The following is a 15,900-nucleotide window of genomic DNA, read 5'->3' on the forward strand; positions in this document are numbered from 1 at the left end:
CCACGAGCCCGCCTGCTCCCCCGTGCAGGTGGCTGCCGCTTCCCGGCGCCCAAACGCGGCGGCGCCCTCCCCCTTCCGTTTATCTTCCGATATCTGTGCACGGTTTACAGCTCCCCTCTTCGTACCTCAATACTCAGCGCTGGAGATGTTCATTTGTAGAGATCCAGATGCATCATCCTGCGTCTCAGGCTGATTCCGTGGTTATTTAGGCTGGTCTGGTACCTATCCAGCTCGACTCAGGGGACCGGCTGAAAAAGGGGTCCCCTACTCCTCCGCCATCTTAACTCCCTCCAAGACAACATTTTATTCTTAAGTGAAAAAAATGATAATGGATTTAGAGTGAATAGTAACAGGATAGTGGTTTAGAGGAATATTACATAAAGATGAAGTTTTTTGGAAGGGAGCTAAGATGGTAGAGTAGTAGGAAGACCCTAAGCTTGCCTCATCCCTTGAACATAGCTAGATAAATATCAAACCATTCTGAATACCCCAGAAATAAATCTGAGGACTGACAAAACAAACTGTACAACTAGAGAGAAAGAAGAGGCCACATTGTGGAAGGTAGGGGGTGCAGAGACATGGTTTGAGGGAGCAACAGATCATGGGTGCAGCAGAGGGAAAGGAGCCTTGTTCACAGAAAGTGGCAAGAGAGAAAGATGAGGAGGAGAGTACACAGGGGACTGCACAAGGAAAACACTTCCTCAAAGCCACTGACTGGGAAAATGAGAGGGGCTGATTTTCATGATTTTTTTTTTTATAACCAGCAGTGCTCAAAGACTAGAGTTTAGAGATCCACAGCATGGCTGGTGTGGAGCATTGAGGGTGGTGCAGTACTCCTATGGAAACGAAGGGCAGATAGCCCAGGGGCAAACGTTGCAATCTGAGGATCCCCAGGACACACTGAGATAGACAGTTCCCCCTTCTTGGTGCACATCTGGAAGACCTGACATTCCCTCTCAGGGAACAAAAGAGCTGGTGGGTGCCATTTCTCTCCCTGCCCCTCAGCATAGGCTCAGAGACACCTGACAAGGGTGGCTCACCTGGACACTGGCTCTTTCTTGGGCTCTACTCCAAACCCTATGCCCCTGCACTTTGGTGTAACTGCCCTTCTGGGAGAAATCTGCATCATTCCCAGCATGATGAGACTTTCATCCAGAGGACCAGCATTACTCCCTAAAATGCCTAGTCCCTAAAGTTTAGAGTTTTAAAGCTCAGCCTGCCTGCCTGTCTAGGATACACCCCAAGGTGTAGTATGTTGCTAGGTGGGCAGATGGCCTTAACACGGACAGGGTGAAGACAGCATCTGAGCGATGCTTGGAACACATGAGGGGAGTTTGTTTGCTCTTCTGGGAGGGCTTCCCAGACAGCAATGTTTGTGAACTCTCCTCTCCAGTGACTAGTGAACTGGCTGGCGCCATTTTCCTCTGCTACCCCTTAGAAAAAACTAACTTCAATTAGAAGCACAGTGCTATCAGTGGTGACCTAAACCTCTTAAACCAAGCCCTGTAGCCCTACACTCTGCAGTTGCTACTTTTGTCAGGCAATGGTGCCTGACAACCACAGTAGCAGACCCCTACCCCAGAAGACCAGCACAAATCCCTGCATGCATCAAATCTAGTGACCATAATATTCTGCAAAGCTTCCGCCTGAGTGCAAATAGCATCAGATCTCTTTTTACAAGCAGACCAGAGCACACCTAGCTGAAACTTGCCACTCTTTGGACAAGGTCCAAACACTCCCTACTGTAGGCAAGAATAAATTTTACAGAGGACTGACCTGAGGGAAAGAGAAGCCAGAACACAGCAGCAGAGTGCACACAGAATACACCAAAGACACTTCATGAAGTGTCAGGCCCTAGACAGCATATGACATGACCTCTTCATAAAGCCATTACTCTCAGGAGCAGAAAATATAACAGGCTTTCCTAAGACACAAGAGAACACAGAGACCTAGAAATAATGACAAGACAGAGGAAATCATTCTAAAAGAAAGAACAAGAAAAGGTCACAGCCAAGGATCTAATCAAAACAGATATAATTAATATGCCTGATCCAGAATTTAAAGCAAAAATCATAAGGATAGTAGCTGGGCTTGAGAAAAGCATAGAAGGCACCAGAGAGTCACATACCACAGAGATAAGAGAGCTAAAAACTAGTCAGTCTAAAATAAAAATGCTATAACCAAGACGCAAAACCAACTAGATGTAATGCAAAAAGATGGAAGAAGCAGAGGAATGAAAAAGTGATATAGAAGATAAAATTATGGAAAATAAAGAAACTAAAACAAACAGGGAAAGAAAAATATTGGATCATGAATGTAAACATGGGGAACTCAGTGACTCCATAAAGCTTAATAACATTCATATCATAGGAGTCCAAAAAGAAGAGAGGGGAAAATGGGCCAAAAGGTTTATTTGAGGAAATTATATCTGAAAATATCCCTACTCTGGGGAAAGAAAGAGATATCCAAATCCAGGAAACACAGAAAACTCCCATCAAAATCAACAAAAGCAGGCCAACACCAAGACATATCTTATTTAAATTTGCAAAATAAAGAGATTTAAAAAAATCCTAAAAGCGACAAGACAGATGAAGTCCCTAACTTACAAGAAAAGACAAATAAGGTTAGCAGCAGATCTACCTACAGAAACTTGGCAGGCCAGAAGACAGTGGCATGGTAATTTCGACCTCTTGAATGGGAAAAATTTGCAGTCAAGCATCCTTTACCCAGCAAGGAGGTCATTCAGAATAGAGGGAGAAATAAAGAGCTTCCCAGAAAAAACTCAAGCTAAAGGAGTTTGTGACCACTACACCAGCCCTGCAAGAAATATTAAAGGGGACTCTTTGAGTGGGAAAAAAAGACCAAAAGCAACAAAGACTAGAAAGAAACAGAGAAAATCTCCAGAAACAATGACAAAACAAGTAATAAAATGGTATTAAATTCATATCTATCAATAATTACTCTGAATATAAATGGACTAAATTAAAAGACACCGGATGTCAGAATGAACAAAAAACGAAGACCCATCTATATGCTGCCTACGAGAGACTCCATTTGGACCTAAAGACACCTGTAGATTGAAAGTGAATGGCTGGAGAACCATTTATCATACAAATAGACATCAAATGAGAGCCACAGTACCAATACTTATATCAGACAAACTAGATTTTAAACCAAAAACTGTAGTAAGAGATGAAAAGCCTGCTATATCATAATAATGGGGTCTATCCAACAAGAAGATTTAACAAATATAAAAATTTATGCACCCAACTTGGGAGCACCCAAATATATAAAACAATATCAAATGTAAAGAAACTCATTAATAATAATACAATAATACTAGGGGACTCTAACACCCAACTTACAGCAATAGACAGATCATCTAAGCAGAAAATCAACAAGGAAACAATGGCTTTGAATGACACACTGGACCAAAATGGAATTAACAAATACGTTCAGAACATTTCATCCTAAAGCAACAGAATACACATTCTTTTTGAGTAAACATGGAACATTCTCCAAAATAGATTACATACTGTATCACAAATCAGGCCTAAACAAATACAAAAAGGTTAATATCATACCAGGCATATTTTTTTACCACAACGCTGTGAAATTTGAAGTTAACCATAAGAGAAAATTTGAAAAGACCATAAGTACCTGGAGGTAAAAGGACATCCTACTAAAGAATGAATGGGTAAATCAGGTAATTAAAGAAAAATTTTTAAAATACATAGAAACAAATGAAAATGAAAACAAGATGGTCCAAAATCTTTGGGATGCAGCAAGTGGTCTTAAGAGGGAAATAAATAGCAATACAGGGCTATCTCAAGAAACAAAAAAAAAATTGAATTCTCAACCTAACCTTACACCTAAAGGAGCTAGAAAAAGAACAGCAAATGAAGCCTAAAGCCAGCAGGAAGAAATAATGGATATTAGAGCAGAAATAAATGATATAGAAGCAACAAATAGTAGAATGTATCAATGAAACCAAGGTGGTGGTTTCTTGAAAGAATTAATAAAATGATAAACACCTAGCCAGATTTTCAAAAAGAAAAGAGATAGGACCCAAATAAATAAAATCATGAATGAAAGGGGAGAAATCACAATAAACACTACAGAAGTACAAGCAATTATAAGAGATTATTATGAAAAATTATATGCCAACAGATTGGGCTATTTGGAAGAAATAGATAAATTGCTAAAAAATATATAAACTATCAAAAATGGAACAAGAATGGGGTGAATGTGTGGCTCAGTTGGTTAAGCATCTGCCTTTGGCTCAGGTCATGATCTCAAGGTCTTGGAATCAAGCCAAACACGGGGCTCCCTGATCAGTGGGGGAGCCTGCTTCTCCTGCTCCCTCTGCCACTCCCCCTGCTTGTGCTTCCTTTCTTTCTCTCCCTTTGTTAAATAAATAAATGAAATCTTTAAAGAATGGGACAGGAAGAAGTAGAAAACTTGAACAGACTGATAACCAGCAAAGAAATTAATTCAGTAATCAAATTCTCCCAACAAGAGTCCAGGGCCAGATGGATTCCCAGGGGAATTCTGCCAAACATTTAAAGATTTTATTTGTTTGTTTGTTTGTTTGTTTGTTTGTTTATTCATTCAGTCATTCATTTACTTGACAGAGAGATTAGGGGGAAGGGCAGAGGAAGAGGGAGAGGGAAAATCCCAAGCTGACTCCCCACTGAGCACAGACCCCCAACACCAAGATCTGACCTGAGCTGAAAGGAAGAGTCAGACGGTCAAGTGACTGAGCCATCCAGGTGTCCAAATTCTACCAAGCATTTAAAGGAGAGTTAATACCTCTTCTCAAACTGTTTGGAAAATAGAAATGGAAGGAAAAATTTCAAATTCATTCTACAAGGCAGCATTACTTTGATGTCAAAACCAGACAGACCCCACTAAAAAAGAGAATTACAGGCCAATATTCCTCATGAACATGGATGCAAAAATTCTCTACAAAATACTAACAAATTGAATCCACAGTACATTAAAAGAATCATTCACCCCAATCAAGTGGGATTTATTCATGTGCTGCGAGGGTGGTTTAATATTCACAAATCAATCAATGTGATACACCACATTAATAAATGAAAGGATAAGAACCATATGATCCTCTTAGTAGGTGCAGGAAAAGCATTTGGCAAAATACAGCATCCGTTCTTGATAAAAACCCTCAACAATGGGATAGAGGGAACATACCTCAATATCATACTGGCCATATATGAAAAACCCACAGATAATATCATCCTCAATGGGGAAAAACTTAGAGCTTTTGCTCTACAGTCAGGAACAATACAGGGATGTCCACTCTCACCACTGTTACTTAACATAGTACTGTAAGTCCTAGCTTCAGCAATCAGACAACTAAAAGAAATAAAAGGCAGCCAAAGCAGCTAGAAGAAGTTAAACTTTCACTATTTATAGACAACATGATACTATATGTAGAAAACCTGAAAGACACCACCAAAAAAGAGTCCTAGGAGTGATACACAAATTCAATAAAATCTCAGGATACAAAATCAACAAAAAAAAATCTGTTGCATTTCTATACAGCAATAATGAAGCAGGAGAAAGAGAAATCAAGGAGTTGATCCCATTTACAATTGCACCAAAAAAAAGTAAGATACCTAGGAATAAACCTAACCAAATTGTTAAATATCTGTACTCTGAAAACTATAGAGCACTTATGAAAGAAATTGAAGATGACACAATAAAATGGAGAAACATTCTATGCTCATGGTTTGGAAGAACACATTTTGTTAAAATGTCTCTACTGACCAAAGCAATTTACACATTTAATGCAATCCTTATGAAAATATGACCAGCATTGTTTGCAGACCTACAACAAACAATTCTAAAATTTGTATGGAACCAGAAAAAGACCCTGAATAGCCAGAGGAATGTTGAAAAAGAAAACCAAAGCTGGTGGAACCACAATGCTGGACTTCAAGCTATATTACAAAGCTGTAATCATCAAAACAGTATGGTACCAGCACAAAAAACAGACAAATAGATCAATGGAACAGAATAGAGAACCCAGAAATGGACCCTCAACTCTATGGTCAACTAAGCTTTGAAAAAGCAGGAAAGAATATCCGATAGAAAAAAGACAGTCTCTTCAACAAATGTCATTTGTGAAATTGGACAACCACATGCAGAACAATGAAACTGGACCATTTTCTTACACCATACACAAAAATAGACTCAAGATAGATGAAAGACCTAAATGTGAGACAGGAATTCTTCAAAATCCTAGAGGTGAACACAGGCAGCAACCTCTGTGAACTCAGCCACAGCAACTTCTTGCTAGACACTTCTGCAAAGGCAACAGAAACAAAGGCAAAAATGAACTATTGGATCTTCATCAAGATAAAAATCTTCTGCACAGCAAAGGAAACAATCAACAAAACCAAAAGAGAACTGACAGAATGTGAGAAGACATTTGCAAATGTCTTATCAGATAAAGGGCTAGTACCCAAAATCTATACAAACTCAAGACCAACACACACACACACACACACACACACACACACACACAGCCAAGAAATGGGCAAAAGACATGAACAGACATTTCTCCAAAGAAGACATACAAATGGCAAACAGACACATGAAAAAAATGCTCCACATCACTTGGCATCAGGGAAATACAAATCAAAACCACAATGAGATACCACCTCACACTCTGACATTGGCCATAGTGACTTTTTAATAGTACGTCTCATGAGGCAAGGAAAACAAAAGCAAAAATGAACTATTGAGACTTCATCAAGATAAGAAGCTTCTGCACAGCAAAGGAAGCAATCAACAAAAAGGTAGCCTATGGAACAGGAGAAGATATTTGCCAATGACCAATCTGACGAAGGGTTAGTATCCAAAATATATAAAGAACTTGTCAAACTCAACACCCAAAAAACAAATAATCAACTTAAAAATGGGTAGAAGACATGAAAAAGCATTTTTCAAAGAAGACATACAGTTGGCTAATAGACATATGAAAAAATGCTAAACATTACTCATCATCAGGCAACTTCAAATCAAAACTACAATGAAATATCACCTCACAAATGTCAGAATGGCTAAAATTAATAACACAGGAACAACAGATGTTGGCAAGGATGTTCANAAAGGGTAATTCTCTTACACTGTTTGTGGGAATGTAAACTGATGCAGCCACTCTGGGAAACAGTATGGAGTTCCTCAAAAGGTTAAAAATAGAAATACCCTAAGACCCAGCAATTGCGCTACGAGGTATTTACTCAAAGAATCCAAAAATACTGATCCAAAGGGATGCATGCAATACAACGTTCATTGTAGTATTATCAACAATGGCCTAATTATGGAAAGAGCCCAGATTTCCATCAACTGATGAATGAATAAAGAAGATGTGGTATATATATCTGATGGAATATTACACAGTCATAAAAAGTGAAATCTTGCCATTTGCTACAACATGGATCAAGCTAGAGAGTACTATGCTAAGCAAAATAAGTCAAAGAAAGAAAAATACCATATGATTTCACTCATATGTGGAATTTAAGAAACAGGTGAACATAGTGGGGGGAAAAGACAGAGGCAAATCATAAAACAGATTCTTAATTATAGAGAAGAAACTGAGGGTTGCTGGAGGAGAGGTGGGTGGGAGGATGGGCTAAATGGATGATGGATATTAAGGAGTGTTGTGATGAACACTGGGTGTTATACATAACTAATGAATCATTGAACACTACATCAAGAACTAATGATGTACTATACAGTGGCTAACTGAACATAATAAAAAAATATATAAATAAAAGTTAAGAAAAATAAAATAAAATAAGAAAATAAATAAAGTCAGTATAAATAAATTTTTAAAATACACAAATATATACTATATATACAATTATATATAGACATATATATGGACATATACACATACCTATATATTTTATGTATACACACAATTATATATACATACTACATAGTTATATATAATAATACAATATATATAATATATATAGCATATATATATAATTTTATTAGCTGTGTATATATTTTAACTGTGTATATATAATACTATATGTATACATATATAAACATTCTCACTAAGTTCCCTTTAATGTCATTACTAAAAGTGTTACTGAACAAAAGAAACACTTAATGCATGAAGAGGTTATGGAATAAAGAAGAGGAAGAAAATGGAAAAACAAAGCAAGACAAATGAGGACCAGGGATGTTTGTAACACTAAGACAGAGTTCTATAATTGTATTGATACAAAAGAACCAGAGCACATTTTACTCCACCCATTCATTTTGAAATAAGCATTGGGTCTCTAGATGTTAACATTTACCTTGCTCCAATTTGTCCTCTATATTGAATGCTTGTTCAAAAGACATAAAACAGGGGCACCTGGGTGGCTCAGTTGGTTAAGCATCTGTCTTCAGCTTAGGTCATGATCCTGGAGTCTCGAGATCAAGTCCCACATTGGGCTCCCTGCTTGGTGGGGAGTCTGCTTCTCCCTCTGCCCCTCACCCCACTCGTGCTCTCTCTCTTTCTCTCAAATAAATAAGTAAAATCTTTAAAATAAAAGACAAAAAAATTCTGTCCTTGAGCTTGAAAAACAAGAACAACATCAGTAACAACAGCACACTGTCTCAAGGAAATAAACTATCTTTCCCATTTGAAAAAACATAATATGATAATCTTCAATAATAAAAGGAAACTCTATTGTATATTGCAGTAAAAATAACAAGTCTAGAGGTGCCTGGCTGGTGCAGCCAATTAAGCATCTGACTCTTGGGGAGCCTGGCTGGCTCAGTTGTTAAGCGTCTGCCTTTGGCTCAGGGCATGATCCCATGGTCCTGGGATTGAGCCCTGCATTGGGCTCCCTGCTCCTCTGGGAGCCTGCTTCTTCCTCTCCCACTCCCCTTGCTTGTGTTCCTTCTCTCGCTGGCTGTCCCTCTCTCTGTCAAATAAATAAATAAAAATCTTTTAAATTAGCGTCTGACTCTCGATTTGGTTCAGGTCATGATCTCAGGGTCATGAGATTGAGCCCTGTGTCAGTCTCTGCACTCAGCGTGGAGTCTGCTTGAGATTCTCTCTCTCTCCCTCTCTGCTCCTCCCAATCATGCTCTCTCTCTGTCTCTCTCTCTCTCAAATAAATCGATAAGGCTTTTTTTTAATAACTAATCTATTATGAAGACTTCTGGCCAGAAATCATGGAAGCTGGACAATTAATATCTGCTCTTATTTTTGGGTGGAGGGAGTCAGGATTTTTTTAATTGAGAAGAGAGGTCTGTATCATAACTTCCAATGGCATTCATTCACAGACGACTAGATTTTGCCCTGTATTCCTGTATTTTCTATTTTGCCAATCTAAATAGAAGACAAAATTGTCTGCTATCCTTTGACACATTACTATTCATTACACTGAAAAGTAAATGAGAACTATTTCATCTTCAGAGTATTATTATATGACATTAAGATCTAATAACAATATTAAAGTCACATTACAGGTCTTTAATGTAGAAAAGACCTGTAATGGAAGTAATACAGTAATAATGTATCGTGTGCTTTACTTTAATGCAGTAATAATGGTGTCTAGTTAAATAAAAATATGCATTAAAATAAACATTTGCACTATGAACTTTTAAGAGTTTGCAAACATTATTAGAAGCAAATGAAATAAATTTTAAAAGCTTAAACTGTAAAGCATATGGCTGTGAATTTACTTGTGCTTCATAGTAATATCTTAGTATGTTTTTCCTTTATCCCTTAGGACTACTACAAGAAATCAGTATATTGATGAGTAATCCTAATCAAAGTTCATCAAAATTCAGGGCCTTTGTTACAAGGATACCAAGAACTACTTAAATCTTATATTATGATTTACCTATGTGATTAGTGGCATAGAAATGGTGTACCTAAGAATACAGGGAAAGACCAAAATACTTACTGTAACAAAACTGATGGTGGTTCTATGTAAAACACGGTAAATATGTGCATACTTTCTCTCACACACAGCACAATGATCCCTGGACAAAGTGCATGACGTAAATATTTGAGAATTTTGAAAAGTATGTCAGCAGGATGATAGAGGAAGAAAATCACAATTCAAACCACTACTGATCCAATAGTGATTTTGAATAATTTTCCCTCCAGTATTTCCCCAGTAGAACTCAACATAACCTGAAACATATAAACGGGCATTGGTACATCAGAGAGCAGAATAGGAGAAACCCTCTAATTCTAGATCAAGGAGCAAGAAAGGGAACTCTTACTGTTAAAAGATTATAGAAACATTTGATTTTTCACTTTTGTGTTTTGTTTATTTTCCTTTCTCCATCCCTCACATCCTAGCTCTCACACAAGCTGTAGTATGGAAACAAAGGCACAAAAATTTGCTAATCAAAAAAGGCCTAGTTTTAAGAAAGTAAGGCCAATTCCACTGATATTCTTTACAGACTTCCAACCTCTTGAACTTAAACACAGGCATGGGAATGGAAATACCCAATATAGTGGAATGACTAAGTTTCAAGTATCCGTATAAATGACCGAAGAGAAGAGACCCCAAAACTGGAAATCACAGGAGAGATTAGGAAGAGAGATGAAATCAAGACAGTGAGCCTATAAAGTTGCTTATGAAACCCTGGTATTAATTCTGAACTGTGCATGCATGGAGATCTGATCTTCATCTGCAAACCAAAGACTTTGAGATCTAAACTAAACCACTGCTAAGCAACAGAATGTCCCAGGTAATGCATACCAAGTTGAGATCTCAAAATCACTGCAAAGACTTTGAGAATTGCAACTACATTGAAAGCACATATGCACAATATGAATGAAATTCTGCTCTGACATAAATAGGCCAATTCCTTGATCAAACATAAATATTGAGAGCAAGAAGATGGTGGTAGAGGAGGAGGACCCTAGGCTCACCTTTCCTACCAACACAACTAGATAACTGTCAAATCATCCTAGATACCCCAGGAATTGACCTGAAGACTAACATAACGAACTCCACAAGTAAAGGGAGAGAAGAGGCCATATAAAGAAGGCAAGAAGTGTGACCAAAACCTCAAAAAATACAAATAATTTTAAGAGAATATTATGGGCTCTCTCTCTTAGGTTGGGGTTACATAGTGGTGATTGGCAAAGTGATCCTTAGAAAGACTGCTGAAGCCAGAACAGCCAGAGACCTGTGGGCTGTCTGCAAGCCCTGCACTCCCTCAATGAGCTGGAGAAGTCTTGTTGTATCAGAGTAAGATGGACAGTAGCTTTGATTGTGATTGTTGTAATTGTGTTGAGCTGGAGCCACCTGATCGTTAACAGAAGTCATCTTGTGTTAACCAACAACCACCAGGGCTTCCTGTTGAAATATATAACAAAGGAAGAAAAGATGCAAAACAGAAATAGTGCTTACCAGAACCTTATAATGATGATGCTCAGGACCAGTTCAACATTAAATGTATCTGCACTGTGAGGAGAATGTTCATAGAAGACTGTTATGTGCATATTTGTTCACATTTTTGTTGAAAGTTAAATCATTTAGCACAGTAAGTCTGAATGCACAACATGCCATTTTGTTCTGTTTGAATTTCTTGAGTGTTTTCTTTACATGTCTGCAGAGTTTTGCCCCTTTCTTGATCTATGAGTACCACAATATTTTAAATCTCAATATGAGTAGAGCTTTTTGAGCTTTAAGTCTAAGGGGAACTCAGTGGACCTGGTGGTATATACAATGAACATCAAGAAATCATCATGCTGTGGAAGCAAAATTATTTTTTTTTCCTTTTTTGGAAGATCTTTCCTTTTTATGTCAGTTTTATTCCTTGTTTACACACTCAATTCAAAAGGAAAAGACAATAGTAAAGTTTTCAAAATGGCAGATAAATTTTAAAGTCTCATGAAAATTCATGGTTTTGATCTGGACTCTAGTTATATAGACTTAAAGCCATTGGGTTGTGGAGGGAATGGCTTGCTTTTTTTCTGCTGCTGACAATTACTTTGACAAAGGAGTAACCATCAAGAAAATTGTCCTGCTGATCCCCAGAGTGCCAAACATGCTCTATGTGAAATCAGAATTATTAGAAGACTTAACCATAATAACGTTTTGTGTTTGAAATTCTTGGTCCTAGTGGAAGCCAGTTAACAGATGATGCAGGTTCTCTTACTGAATTGAATAGTGTTTACATTGTTCAGGGGTATGTTGAGACAGATTTGGCTAATGTGCTAGAGCAAGGACCTTTACTGGAAAAGCATGCCAGGCTTTTCATATATCAGCTGTTTTGTGGGTTCAAATATATTCCTCTGCAAATGTACAGCACAGAAATCTCAAACCAGCTAAACTTATCATTAATAATAAAGACTTGGTACTGAAGATAGATGATTTTGGTCTTGAATGGACCATGGATCTCCATTATTCCTATAGTGGTCATCTTTCTGAAGGACTGGTTACCAAAAGGTACAGGTCTCCACATCTATTACTTTCTCCTAATAGGGCTGCAGGCTCCATATTTGCTGAAATGCTGACTGGTAAAACCCTCTTTGCAGGCGAACATGAACAGATGCAGCTGATTTTAGAATCTATTCCTGTTGTACGTGAGGTAGATAGATCATCAGGAGCTTCTCAGTGTAATTCCAGTTTATGTTAGAAATGATGTGACAAAGCCACACAAACCTTTAACTCAGCTGCTTCCAGGAATTAGTCAAGAAGCCCTGGATTTCCTGGACCAAATTTTGACATTTAGCCCCCTAGATCGGTTGACAGCAGAGGCACCTTCACATCCTTACATGAGCATATATTCTTTTCCAATGGATGAGCCAATTTCAAGTCATCATTTTCATATTGAAGATGAAGTCGATGATATTTTGCTTATGGATGAAACTCATGGTCATATTTATAACTGGAAAAGGTAACATGATTGTCAATTTTCAGAGCATGATTGGCCTATACATAACAACTTTGATATTGATGAATTTCAGCTTAACCCAAGAGGTCTGTCTGATGTCCCTGATGAAGAAGTACAAGTAGATCCTCAAAAGTATTTGGATGCAGATCATGAAAAGTATTTTAAGGATTCTGTTTTTATACCATGTACTCTACTGAGCCTTGTTGGCAGTACCCAGATCATCATGAAAACAAATATTGTGATCTGGAGTGTAGCCATACTTGTAACTACAAAACAAGGTCATTATCATATTTAGATAACTTGGTTTTCAGAGAGAGTGAAATTAACCATTATCATGAAACCAAACTTACTATAGATCTTTCCAATTGGAAATAACAAAGCAAAGAAAAATCTGATAGGAAAAGCAAGTCAAAATGTGAAAGGAATGGATTGGTTAAAGCCAAGATAGCTGTAGAGGATGCATCATAGTAACTGCCTAGAAAAGAAAGGGGAAAAGAAATAGGGATTTGACTTTGATTCTTTTATGGCAGGAACTATTCAACTTAATTCACAACATGAGCCTACTGATGTTGTTGATAAATTAAATGACTTGAATAACTCAGTGTCCCAACTAGAATTGAAAAGTTTCATATCAAAGTCAGTAAGCTGAGAAAAACAGGAAAGAGGAAAGGCAAATTTATCTCAATTAGAAGCCTTGTATCAATGTTTTTGAGATAGCCAGTTTATGGGTGGAGGGGAGGACTGTTTTCTCATAAATCAGTTTTGTTGTGAGGTAAGGAACAATGCACAAGTTGAGAAGGAAAATACTTACACCAGTTACATGGACAAGTTATTTAGGGGGAAAGAAAGTCCTGAAATTCTGGGAACTAAGTCAGTAGAGGATGAGAAGCTTTGGGGGAGAGGAAATGAGGAAGGATGTCTGAACAACAGTGGGGAGTTCCTCTTTTTAAAAAAGCTTGAATCCATAGGCATGCCATAGTTTCACAGCCCAGTTGGGCCCCCACTTAAGTCGATACAAGCCACTTTAACACCTTCTGCTATGAAATCTTCCCCTCAGATTCCTCATAAGACATACATCAGCATTCTGAGACATGTTCACTAAAACACTTAGCAGACATTACTCTTTGTATTCTTCATGAAATGTGTTTTGTTTTTTTATTACTATTGTTTAAGTCATTTTTTTACTTGAATCAGATGGTGTCATTTAGAATGGATTTTACTAGTGTTGGTTTTTGAAATCCTGACTTTTCTTTTTTTTCTTTTTTTTTTTTTTTAAAGATTTTATTTATTTATTCGACAGAGATAGAGACAGCCAGCGAGAGAGGGAACACAAGCAGGGGGAGTGGGAGAGGAAGAAGCAGGCTCACAGCAGAAGAGCCCGATGTGGGGCTCGATCCCACAACGCCGGGATCACGCCCTGAGCCGAAGGCAGACGCCCAACCGCTGTGCCACCCAGGCGCCCCCCTGACTTCTTTTCTACACGTGAGATGGTTTCCATTTTAACTGGCATGTCATTTACAAACAAAAGAAAGAATACAGCAAAATAATGCAATGCAAGAGGACACAAAACAAATTCACTAAGAAAACTAAAAAACATTCTCTTAAGAATAATGATCTGTTTTACAGGAAACAAAAATCTTGCCTTCAAATGTATGTAGTGAAATCGTCCATAAATAATTGCATGAAAATATTTATTTTTTTCCTAAAACATATCTCATTCATGAGTATTTTTAAGTTTTGAATACTGTGCACATTTCTCAAAATACATGGTAACAGCAGCAACTGAAAATGAACGCTCAATTTGGTAGACATGTGTTATGAACCTCAAGGTAACAAAAGTAAGTGGCAAAAGATATACCACACTTAGAGCTTCACATATACACTTCTATTTAGCCAGGGTTATTGTAGTAAGCTACCCTTAATAAGATTCATACACTATTTATATATGTTCTGGTATGCATTCTTTAGAGTGAAGTGTTACTACATCACATTTCATTTGTCATAGCAAATCAGTGTATTCCCTGTATTTAATTATCAAAGTTAGCTTCGTTTTTGAAAATTATTTGTAAATACACTTTTCCCATTTGACATTATGGCTTGTTGCCTACTTAGCTGAATATATAAATGTCAGCTCATCCAAAAGCTGTCCATGTACTTAATTTACTGAAGTATTTATTTTAAGTAAAACTATCACTGTGTATAGGAATATGTATTTTGGAGGTGATTGATCAATCTATAAAGAAACATTATGAATTATTTTATTATATAATGTTCTTAGAAGACTTACCTGTGTTTAGATTTTTAAAATATGGTAATACTAGCTTTGTGTGCATGGAAGTAAATAAGGTACATTATTGTAGTTTTAAAGTTGTACATGATAAGATATATTTTTAATTTACTGTATTTTTTAACTTTAATTTATTTTAAAACAATTAATTAACATACAGTGTATTATTAGTTTCAGAGGTAGAGTTTAGTGGTTCATCAGTTACATATAACAACAAGGACTCATTCATCGAGTGCCCTCCTTAATACCTGTGACCCAGTTACCTGATCCCCAAGCCCACCTCCATTCTAGCAATCCTCAGTTTGTTTCCTATACTTAAGAGTCTCTGATGGCTTGCCTCCCTCTTTGATTTCATATTATTTTATATTTCCCTTCCTTCCCCCATGTTCATCTGTTTTCTTCCTTAAATTCCACATATGAGTGAAATTATAAGATAATTGTACTTCTCTGTCTGACTTATTTAACTTAGCATAATACCTTCCAGTTCCATCCATGTGGTTGTGAATGGGAAGATTTCTTTTTCTGATGGGTGAGCAATATTCCATTGTATATATATACCACTTCATCATTATCCATTCATCTGTTGATAGACCCTCAGGTTTTTCCCTATGTTTTGGCTATTGTGAATAATGCTATGATAAACATGGAAGTGCAGGTATTTCTTCGAGATACTGATACCCCTTTGATTCACTGTGTTGTTATCCTTTGGATAA

General features: G+C 37.3%; 1 protein-coding gene and 1 pseudogene across 1 annotated transcript in view; one reads left to right on the forward strand and one right to left on the reverse strand.

Annotated features, from left to right (window-relative positions):
* Positions 1-15,900, reverse strand: part of DACH2 (dachshund family transcription factor 2) — an 835,748-nt gene that overhangs the window by 302,068 nt on the left and 517,780 nt on the right. The gene's annotated exons all lie outside the window — the stretch shown is intronic.
* On the forward strand, positions 11,871-14,010 carry LOC103671971 (annotated as a pseudogene).

Source organism: Ursus maritimus, assembly GCF_017311325.1.
Source record: "Ursus maritimus isolate PB19 chromosome X unlocalized genomic scaffold, ASM1731132v1 scaffold_X1, whole genome shotgun sequence".
NCBI lineage: Eukaryota > Metazoa > Chordata > Mammalia > Carnivora > Ursidae > Ursus > Ursus maritimus.